At 40.4% G+C, this 10,605-nt stretch overlaps 1 long non-coding RNA gene across 1 annotated transcript in view; it reads left to right on the top strand.

Annotated features, from left to right (window-relative positions):
- The first annotated feature begins 1,082 nt into the window (after nucleotides 1-1,082).
- LOC309539111 overlaps nucleotides 1,083-10,605 on the top strand; it is a 134,328-nt gene continuing 124,805 nt past the window's right edge. The window contains exon 1 of the long non-coding RNA XR_014222696.1: nucleotides 1,083-1,196. This is a non-coding gene — a long non-coding RNA (uncharacterized lncRNA). The remainder of the gene's footprint in view (nucleotides 1,197-10,605) is intronic.

The raw sequence follows: 10,605 nt of genomic DNA, 5'->3' as shown, positions 1-10,605 counted from the left end.
CAACTATTTCACTTGTCTATTGTTTTAGGAAGTGCGAAGTAGCTAGATTTATATTAAAATGTGAAGTAAATTGAATTTCTCCCTCATCCATAGTCTTGAGAGGGACATTTGAAATCAATGCAAGAAAGAGAACAGCTTGATTGCTACAAGTAGCCAAAGTGTGTGTGTGTGTGTGTGTGTGTGTGTGTGTGAGAGAGAGAGAGAGAGAGAGAGAGAGAGCGCAATTTGATGACAGGCTGGTTATCATAATAATAAGGGTTAGAAAGTTTTTGCCTGATTTTACTTATTTATTTAAAATATGTATTTACCACTTTTGAGGGTATGCTCTTTCAAGGCAGCTTTTAATTAAAATAAAGCAGTACTGTACCATTACACACACACACTCATAGTTAAAAGACGAAAAGATCAGCAACTTGCAAAACAGGAAAGCATTCCAAAATTACTAAAATTTGATCAAAGCCATCAGCAAAAGCAGACCAGTAATAATTTTGGGAAACCCTTTAGGGGAAAGACCATGTTAAAAAAGGTGAGTCTTCAGATCTTTCCAAAAGATCTGCAATGTTATGCTCTGGCAGAGTCCAAGAGGCAATGAATTCCAAAGCCACTTGGCAGATGCACAAAATTGTGCATCTCAATATTTGTAGTTGGAAAAGCAAAATAGAAATATTATATCAAATAAAAAATGCTCTCTGCTTTCAACTTGCCAGTTTGAATGGTCCTGAAAGGAATGGAAGATGTGCACAGCAGAATTAGGCTCTTGTGCTGCCTTCCTCAAAATTTATTGGCACTTGCACTGTATGGGAAAACCAACCAGAAGACTAATTGTATATCAAGGAGGCAGTGATTCTAACATGGTTACCCTTCTTGCCTCTGTTCCTTCCCCCTCCCTGGCAGCTGTTAAGTTTCTGAAGGTGTGAGAACCTTCTCTGATGTCCTACCTAATCAGCTGGGAGAAAGTGAAGCCCCACACACAGCTGCCTTAATTAGTCTGAGAGTGCTGGGAACCTTCTTTAATGTTGGAAATTGTTGTTGGAGGGTGGGGCATTGAAAGGAGATGGTTATCTATAAAATCAAATGGTTTGGAGAGGGTGATTTAGAAGCTCCTGCACAGACTGATCGGCTGCAGGGCCTTGCAATCTAGGCTACTTGGGGGAGTCACTTTGCCACTTCTTCAGGGCTCCCAAGTGCATGTCCTGGTATGTATATATATTGCTTGCTATTTAGGAATAAAACCTTCTCAGTCATGTTTCATATTGCTTCTGAATCCTTAACAAAAGAACCACCTTGCATTTGGTAAGACATACCCATGTGAATCTTCCATTTGATTGTTTCCTATAAACATAATTTAACAAATTGACCCCTAGACTATGCTTCATTTTTATTCATTCATTCATACAAAATATATTTGATAATATTTTTTCTGAACAGGTAGTAGCAAATCTGTAAATATATGTCTGCCACCACTGATAAAAATGCTTTTAAAATTCTTTCCAGAACATGAGGAAAGGCAAGTGCGAAGCAGGATATCCTTAGCATAACACTCATTCTAACGGATATGGAAAGAGCCTTTGTTTATAATGGTTAAAAACATCAGTTTATGTTAGCTGGGGAAACAATGGTATCACAGAAAGCTACTGATTGTGAAGTATTTCTTTTATTGACATAATTAAGTTCAGTGCTCTTCACTTTGAATCACAGAAGTGATTTGTGGAACACACATACATAGGCTAACATACATAGGCAAAGTAAAACTAGCCCAGTTCAGACGTAACTGGAAACCATGGCTTCCTCTCTGTGAATGAGCTACTGTGAGCCTTGGGCTTGCATCGTCATCCCCTCCCTCTCCTCTTTCGTGATCAGAAGTGTCTGCTTTTGTTTTTAAGTACCGTATTTTTCGCCCTATAGGACGCACTTTTTCCTCTCCAAAAATGAAGGGGAAATGTGTGTGCGTCCTATGGGGCGAATGCAGGCTTTCGCTGAAGCCTGGAGAGCGAGAGGGGTTGGTGCGCACCGACCCCTCACGCTCTCCAGGCTTCGCACACCTCTCCGCAAGCAGCGGGAGCCCAGCGCTGGGCTCCTGCTCCTTGCGGAGAGTTGCCTGCATGCTGAAGCCTGCGCGCGCAGAGCTCAGCACGTCCAGGCTTCGTGGACCTCTCCACAAGCAGCGGGAGCGCTCCCACTGCTTGCGGAGAGCTGACTGTTTGGGGGCTGGGGTCGGGGGAAGCTCGAGCTTCCCCCGCCCCAGCCCTGCATCTGGGGAAAAATAATAATTTCCCCCCCTTTATTTCCCCCCCAAAAAACTAGGTGTGCCTTATGGGACGGTGCGTCCTATAGGGCGAAAAATACGGTAACCACCATTCCCTCAGGTGTCTCATCTTAAGACTGGGCAATAAACTACTGTCTGTTCTACTAATGCAGCATTTGTACTTCCATCTACTTAAGAGCAAGCCCCATTAAACACAATGCGATTTTTTTCTGAGTAAACATGCATAAAATCAAGCAGGCTAGCCTATTTTCCCATATCATACTGTACTGTTGTTCATGAGTCGAGTCGTTTGCAAAGTAATCCTCTGCCTTCATACATTGCTCACTCACATGATCGTTGTGGAACTTTACACTCTTCCTTGTTATGCAAATGATACAGATATGTTCCCATCTGATTTCCTTACTTGTGTTTTTGGAGGCAGATAAAAAAGTGTGATCTTTGAGAAAGAAGGAGGAGGAGAAATGTTTGTTTATAGCTGTCTATTTTCCTTGGCTTGGCAGTGACAGGGAGAAACTGTTAACATTATTTTGACTACGTTGTGCCGAGAAACCATTTGGCAAAAAGCCTCAGAAATGGGAAAAGAGTTTTCCAGCACTTTCATGCACTTTATTCTGCAGTGGAGCTTGCCTCGCCAGCTTTTTAAAAAAGAGGAGGAGGAGAGATTATTGAGTACTTCAAAGTCGGGAAATGATAGCTTTACAGTTGCTCATGCAATCTTAATTTAGCTCGCTTTCTGGTCTCTCCTGCGCAGCAACCTGCTGGTTGTCGACAGGAATGAAGTGCTCTGTAAGCAAGAGTTAATCTTCAAAATCAATCAGCATAAAGGAAAACTGAACCAGCTGGAAAGAGCAGCACAGTAACCAAGTGATACTGTCCTGCAATTTTCTCATTTGCTAGACATGGCAAATAGTTAAGAAGGCAGTAACCATCTCCTTTCCTCATCCCTCTTTTGCCAGCACCCCAGTAATTGAAAGTCATCAAGGGAAGAGAGACAATCTCGGAACACTGCTCTAAAAGAATAGTATTTCTACTTCTGTGTAGAACTTGTTTGCTTTTCAATTTCCCTTTCAGCTATAACCATTCAATTATATATGAAACAATCAAAAAACATTAATTTTGTTGCAAACAAGGTGCATGATAGGGTTGCCATACGTCCGGAATTTCTTGGACATATCCAGAATACTGCAGTCAGCAGCAGTGTCCAGGCGGAAATGGGAAAATCCGAACATATGACGGCCCATGTCAGCAGTGTCATTTTTGCCAGTGTTCCATAAAAATATCACAAAAGTGGCAAAGCTCAACAACTTTTCTGATCGGATTTTTGCTGTGCCAACACCAATTTACTAGCGCACACACATAACATACGTCATTAAATAAAATGAGTCAATCCAAACCCCTGTTAAATGTGCACTCAAAACCAGTATGAGAGTGTCAATAACAAATGTTAGCCCTTTATGAAAACATTTTCCTCCTTCAAAGGTGTTCCATTTTATGTGTACAAACTGTGGAACTTAAGCATTTACAAGTCTTCATATTATTCTTACATTTGAATCTGGGTGAAAGGAGTGAAGTGATCTGTTACAAGGTTTCAGTTCTCTTTATGTGTGAGTGTAAAGAGTGAAATGCAAATTTTCTTCCATTTTTTAATCGACCTTTTCACTATGCTGTGACCAAGACCTGCTGGTTGGCTGCAGGGTCCACTACACTGGCACCACAATGCCAGTCATTCCTGGTTATCAGCAAACAACCAGAGAAAAGGCAGTAAGGCAAGGTTTAATACAGGCATAGGCAAACTCGGAGTTGTAGTTTTGGGACTACAATTATCATCTCTAGCTAACAGGACCAGTGGTCAGGGATGATGGGAGTTGTAGTCCCAAAACATCCGGAGGGCTGAGTTTGCCTATGCCTGGTTTAATAGGTTCCCTTGAGCTATGGTTACTTAATTTTTTTCATTGAATCCGGGGACACTTTTTTACTTTTTTTAAAGCTGAATAGCAACACGGAGTCAGTAGTAGTGAGGCCCAAGCACATTTTCTTTATTTCATTTGTATCTATGCTGGGGGGGAATCATTTTGTCAAGTTAAGTGGTTAAGGCATTCTGACAAAAACATAACAAAACAGAATGTTTTAAGAAAAATCAAGATGCCAGTTTCATAAAAAGTACTGCCTACCCCCTCCCACTCAGCCGCCCTACAGCTGGGGGGGAGGCAGTGGGATCGGTGGAGGCTCGGGAGTTGCGGGTGAGTGGCCGTTGCCCAGCAGGGGAGCAAGGGACGTGGTTTCTCTGCCGGGCAAGGTGCAAAGCCCTTCTTTTGCACTCTTCGACACACCTCTGCCTGCGCAAAAATTATTTTCCCACCCCTCCAGCTGCATATTACTCCAGGAGAGCAGGGTGTGTGGACCAGGTGAATCTGTCCTGCTGGGCATCCCCGGTTCCCCTTTGGGTAGTAGCAGCGGCAACAGCAGTCAGCAGCCCGGAGCAAGCCTAGTAGTACAGTTAGCTCTGGCTGGCTTCAGGAGCTGCTCGCTGTCGTGGCGCCCACAATTTTTCCTTGCAGGAAGTCCCCATATGGTGTGTTGCGCAACTGTGCCTTGAGTGGTGCAACTTCCACAGCAAGCAACTTGGGCTCACTTTGCACCCTTCCAGTTGGGTGAAAAATAGGTCCATGGCTGAAATGGCAAACTCAACTAGTTAGTGACCTAAGTAAATAAATACTGTTCGGCAAACATAAGGCTATGTGTCGCCTTAAGAGTACTGGCTAAGACCCTGGGCCAATGATGGGGCAGAAGGGCAAATTCGCCCGAAGCCTCAAGCTCAGAGGGAGCCTCAAATACAGACAATTTCTTCCTTTAGTTTTGTTAAATCAGGTCTATTTACATACTGTCTCAACTTAGGGCTCCAATTTAAGCAAATGAGACACTTGATTTGGAAAAGGCAATAATTAGTGCATGTGCACAAAAGAAGGCTAGAAAATCATTAAAACACACACACACACACACACACACACACACACACACACGAAACAGTATGTCTCATGTTCTTTGGGGGTGCGTGTGTGCCAGTAGATACCACATTGATAACCTCTGTCACAGCCAATGACAGTAAACATAATGCCAATAAAAAGAACAACTAGGATATGGGGAGGACAGCAGAAGGTCTCTATTGTACACATACAGCCTTGTTTTGCACAGTGTCCCACAGAGTGAAGCTCTGAGTCAAAGTGCTCAGGGACATATTCAGAACGATGGCAAGGCTAAGCACCTTGGTAACAGACCCTGAAGTCTTCTGGCATTCATATATAGAAGCTACACATGGAGAAGAGGGAAGCAAGACTGTGCCAATAGCCATACACAGTCTTTATAAGCATGATCCTACTGACCCCTTCTTCTCTTGTAGCTTTTATGTAAGAGGATGCCTTAATAACATTTTAATTGATGCTGAGAGTAATAAGGTAGTAACAAGTTGACTTTACTTCAGGGAAAGCAGGCAGTCAGGTAGGTAACATTCACCTTCCTTCTGTGTTAGTTCTCACCTAAAAGATCCTGTAATTTAGCCTTTTGGAGCAGGCCTGGTCCTGGAGCAGATTTAGGCCTCTGGTGACAGCTTCCTTGTATGTCACTCCCTAATTCGGGCAGCCTGTTCTGGTGAATTTCAAGAACCATATTCAGTTGACTGGAGAAGATGATTTTTTTTTTTAAAAAAAAGATTATTGTTTAAGAGACATTTTTCACCTGAGAAAGGGGTTAAGAAAAATATGTTAGCTGCTCTTGAAATCTCAACCACAACATCTCATCGCACCATGAAAGCACTCTTGTTTCTTCCCTCCACTCCTCCTGAACTTCAAACACTCCAGTAATCCCTTTGACCTCCAAAGGTCAATGACATATAAAAGTATCTTTCTTTTGGTGTAAGATCACATTAATTATCCTTCCATAGCCTCTCTATTCTACACATATGCTTTAAATCCTCCAGTGAAATATAAAGATGAATATTTTTCCTAGAATTATCTGGAAAGCCCTTTCAGTGTAATAAATGTTGCATGGGTAAAACTGAGCCATTAATTTCCAATGTACGTATTTCAAACCTATAATACCACAACAGTTGAATTTGATATTAATGCTACACAAATCATGAAAGTACATCAGCCATGAGTTTTTACACCAACTGATGTCAAAGCTAATACATACATTTCTAGATACAGTACAAAATATAAAAAATGTATTTGAGATTCTGGCTTTATTTTCAGTGACACTAGTGTTTGCAGAACTTGCTTCTAAATAAGGATCAAGAACAGTTTCATTTATATATGTATGACCAATAGAGATGGCCAATAACTTTTCTTTAAGACTAGAAAATATCATGGCAGAGGTCAGAAATGTCAAGGGCTCCTTTATATGCAAGCTGAAGTAGGAATTTTGACAGGTGCAGCTTGACTGAAATTTCATTTATATGCTGGTAGATCATCTTGTGATTTCATCTCTTGCTCTCCTTAATTTAACTGTGGGAAAGAAGTTTACTTGGGGGAAAATATCATATCACATAAAGGCAGTGAAGAAAATAAAAGTATTCAGTTGATTCAATACATGATTTAAGGAATAACTGAAGTAAAATTATATGTCCATTGTATAATATTTTGGAGTTATACATCAGGTTCAAAAGACAGAAACAGTTGGAAGTTCGGATGAGTGGCATTATTACTTTTTATGAGATGTTCCTTCAGCAAGATGGTCTAGCTACGGTAATTTAAATAAAATGCTACCCGGTGTTTTTAGTTAAGCATGTGATTCTGCTAAACAACTTACATTCTACAAGTACTGCATCACAGAACCTGTAAAGATAGTAAGCATGAGACTAGGCAGACAGCATTTTTTCTTCCTTGGCAGGCAAAAAAACGTGAGCAGCCAGATCAAAGCACAGCTCTGTGCAAAACATCAACACCTTTGCAAATGAATATGAAAGGACTTTTGCTAAAATACAAAACCAAGATTATGCAAGCAACCTCCCATTCATTTGCAAGCAAGATAAGGAGGAGATGCCTAGATTAAAATGTACAAAGGGGTTTTTATGTTCACCTATTTGTAATCTGAAGTCCATAGAGATTTGGAGTTTTCAGTTACCAATACTGAGAAATAAAATGCTTATTAAGATTTTTCCATTAAGAGAGATATTCAACCTTCTCTTTAGTTTTCTGCATCACATTTAATGTCCTAAAGTTAGGCCTGTCCTTTGTTGGATCTCCTGAACCATCATAATTTTTTTAAAGAAAAAGTGGCATTAAAACCATTTTTGAAAAAATGTGAAACTGTAATACAAATTATTTTCTATCCAGTCAGCTACTAACATGACAAAGCTATGGCCATCATACATATAGCTTCTTAAATTCTTGTTACTGACTTTGGCTGCAATTCTCAAACCTTGCTTTGAATTAAACTACTTTGGAAGCTATTGTGTGAGAATTGTGCCCTCAAAATATCATGTTGAATTCCAAGCCCCTTTCTTTTCACTAACAAAATATAGGGTGGTTGTTTGTGCATTTTGTAAAAAGCCATTATAGAATTTCTCTAATAGGATTTGCACGTTTTGTATGACTTCAGAGAAAATGTTGCCATTTCCTTTAGAGAAAATGATGCTTGAAAGGATGCTGGAGGAAGCTTAAAATGAAAATTAGGGGTTCAGTCTGAATGTGATCTCTTCTTTTTTCCCTTCAAAAAAGAAACCTCATTCTTAGTGTCTTGCAACAGTGGTACAACGGGATCACTGGATGCATAGTTTTAATTTTCAGATTAAAAGAACACAATACTAGCTCAATGGGCCCACCCCATTTCCTGTTAATCCTTTGCCACACAGATCTATTGTCCCACTTGAACACACTACAAATGAGGAATAAGCCCTCTCCCTTGAGCTACTTTATTTAAACAGGCTGAGGTTGGGGGGGGGAGAGATTCCATAGCAACCCTACAATAGCTTTTTACTTAGCCTGGACTTGTAGTGCTAGTGACTGCAACAGATCTGTATAGTTCAAATATTACAATGGATATGAAGAAAAGAGCAGCTGAAACATTGGATGCAGACTATAACACGATTAGCAGCACACAACTAATCAACATCACACCTGTCCTGTATCCCTTCCAGTAAGAACTAAGGATGTACATACCTCTGAAAGCGGACAGATAATGGCACTTGATATTTGCCCAATAGCACAGAAATAAGATTGATATGCACCAGCACTTGAAGTGCACAGACCATGGAAATTATTTACTTCTAGCAGGTCCCACACCACGAAATAGTGTTCTCATGGTGCATGATAAAGCCAAGTAGTATAACTGAGCTATGACAGCACAACAAAAATGAACCTAGAGAATATTAAATGAACAGCCCTCCAGTTGTTGTTCAGAGATTCCCCAACATCAATTTTTAACACAAGGTGGTGATTTAGATCTAATGTAGCTGCAGTGGCTAAATGATGGAGCTGTAAACTAGGAGGCTGTTGGTTCAAAGCTTGCTCACCAACACAAATTCACTTTTTGGTCCTAGAGGAGCCACTCTTCACCAGCCTCAGTTTCCCTTATGGGTGATACTACTCAAGCCACATCAAAGGGTTGTTGTAAGGTTACTGTGGTTGTATGCATATAGATTCTTTCACACTTCAAGCACGGTGGACCAGTGGCCACAAGGCAACACAAGCCTGCTGTCCACTGTATAAACATTCAGTGGAATGTAGGACATAGTAAGTTGCCTCAGACCATTGGTCCAATTAGTGCAAGAGTGTATGCACTGAATAGCAGCAAGTCTCCAGGGTTTCAGAATGGCATCTCTCCTAGCCCCTTCTCAGAGGTGCTAGAAAATGAGCCTGACTCTTCCTGCATGCAAAGCCGATACTGTTCTACTTAGCTACAGCACCCTCCTGAACTTTATGAAGGGGGCTGATATACACCATAATATCAGAGTAGACAACAATATTTTTAGTGCAAAAGGAAGAATTATTCAAGAAGATTTAGCTGAACTTAGATCCCCTTCAGATCAATAGCTAACTTTTCACATTGATTCCAATAGGACCTAAGTGCTACAAAGTTTTTTGGGATGTGGATATGTGAAACAATGTTATGAATATATTGTAACAGTGCAGTTTTGTTTTTTGAATTCTGTATTAAATTCTTGTGCCTAGGGAAATGACTGGAGATTGGTTTTTTAAAAGAGTACTGATTTTTTCTTGGATGAATCAGCAGATTGCCTTAAGGAGAGTTCATGCATCTATAACTTAATATTAAGATGTAATTCCAAAACAGCTGAAATGTCCTAGTGTGGTGTTGAGTGAAGAGGAAATGTGAGGACCAGACATGGATTTTGGTGTTTAAATAGTCGCCCAATAATATTGTCATTTATTATCTAGCTTATTTGGAATATATTTACATATATACCATGTCCTAAAAGAATTACTGCCTCTATAAAAACTGTTTTACATATTCAGATATCTTTAGTCTAGATTTCCTTCTTATGAACTAGCAAGCCTTTGCTTAAATCAAATCTATACCATTAAGGACCTCGGAGGTAGCCTGCCATTCAGTTGCCATTCTTGCAAACCTCTGGCATATGAAAGAAGGAGTTGTTGAGAAATTGTGGTTCCGTGTAGACATCAAAGACTTCAGTTTTTTGCCATTATCAGTTTGGCTTTGAAGCAGCCCTCAAGTCCATTGTTCTCAAGCGGAAACTCCAAACCCAAAGTTTAAACATTAAGTGGAAGGAAATACAACTGACATAGCCTTCAAACTTCAAGAAACCTGAGAGACTAATGACATGTTACACTTGAACACAGTACCCTGGTGCCCCCTTTTAAAAGCAGAAAAGCTTCAGGGAGGGGAAATGAAACTGGCAAGGGAGGAAGGTGGTATTTTACCCTTTTCTCACTTCATGTTTTCCCCATACCAAATTATCCACAAGTGACTTTTTCAATTTATTTTTTCCCTAGCTGAAGATGTATTTAGATGTTTTCAATCAAATAATTTATTTATTTTATTACATATTTTAATATGGAACTATTCAATGAAGACTCAAACTATGCAAGCAAAGTAAACCTTTGAGCTTTTACTGCATGTGAGGAAAAAGCTAGTACAGTGGTACCCCGGTTTAAGAACAGTCCTGTTTATGAACGATTTGGTTTACAAGCTCCGCAAAACTAGAAGTAGTGTCCCGGTTTGCAAACTTTACCTCGGTCTAAGAATGGAATCCGAATGGTGGAAGGGTACCGGTGGTGAGAGGCCTCATTAGGGAAAGCGTGCCTTGGTTTAAGAACGGTTTGGCTTAAGAACGGACTTCTAGAATGGATTAAGTTCATAAACCG

The sequence above is a fragment of the Podarcis vaucheri genome, assembly GCF_965113315.1.
Source record: "Podarcis vaucheri genome assembly, chromosome: 8".
In the NCBI taxonomy this organism is placed as follows: Eukaryota; Metazoa; Chordata; class Lepidosauria; order Squamata; family Lacertidae; genus Podarcis; species Podarcis vaucheri.
The sequence above is the reverse complement of the archived record's forward strand: the minus strand, read 5'-3'. Positions and strand labels throughout refer to the sequence as shown.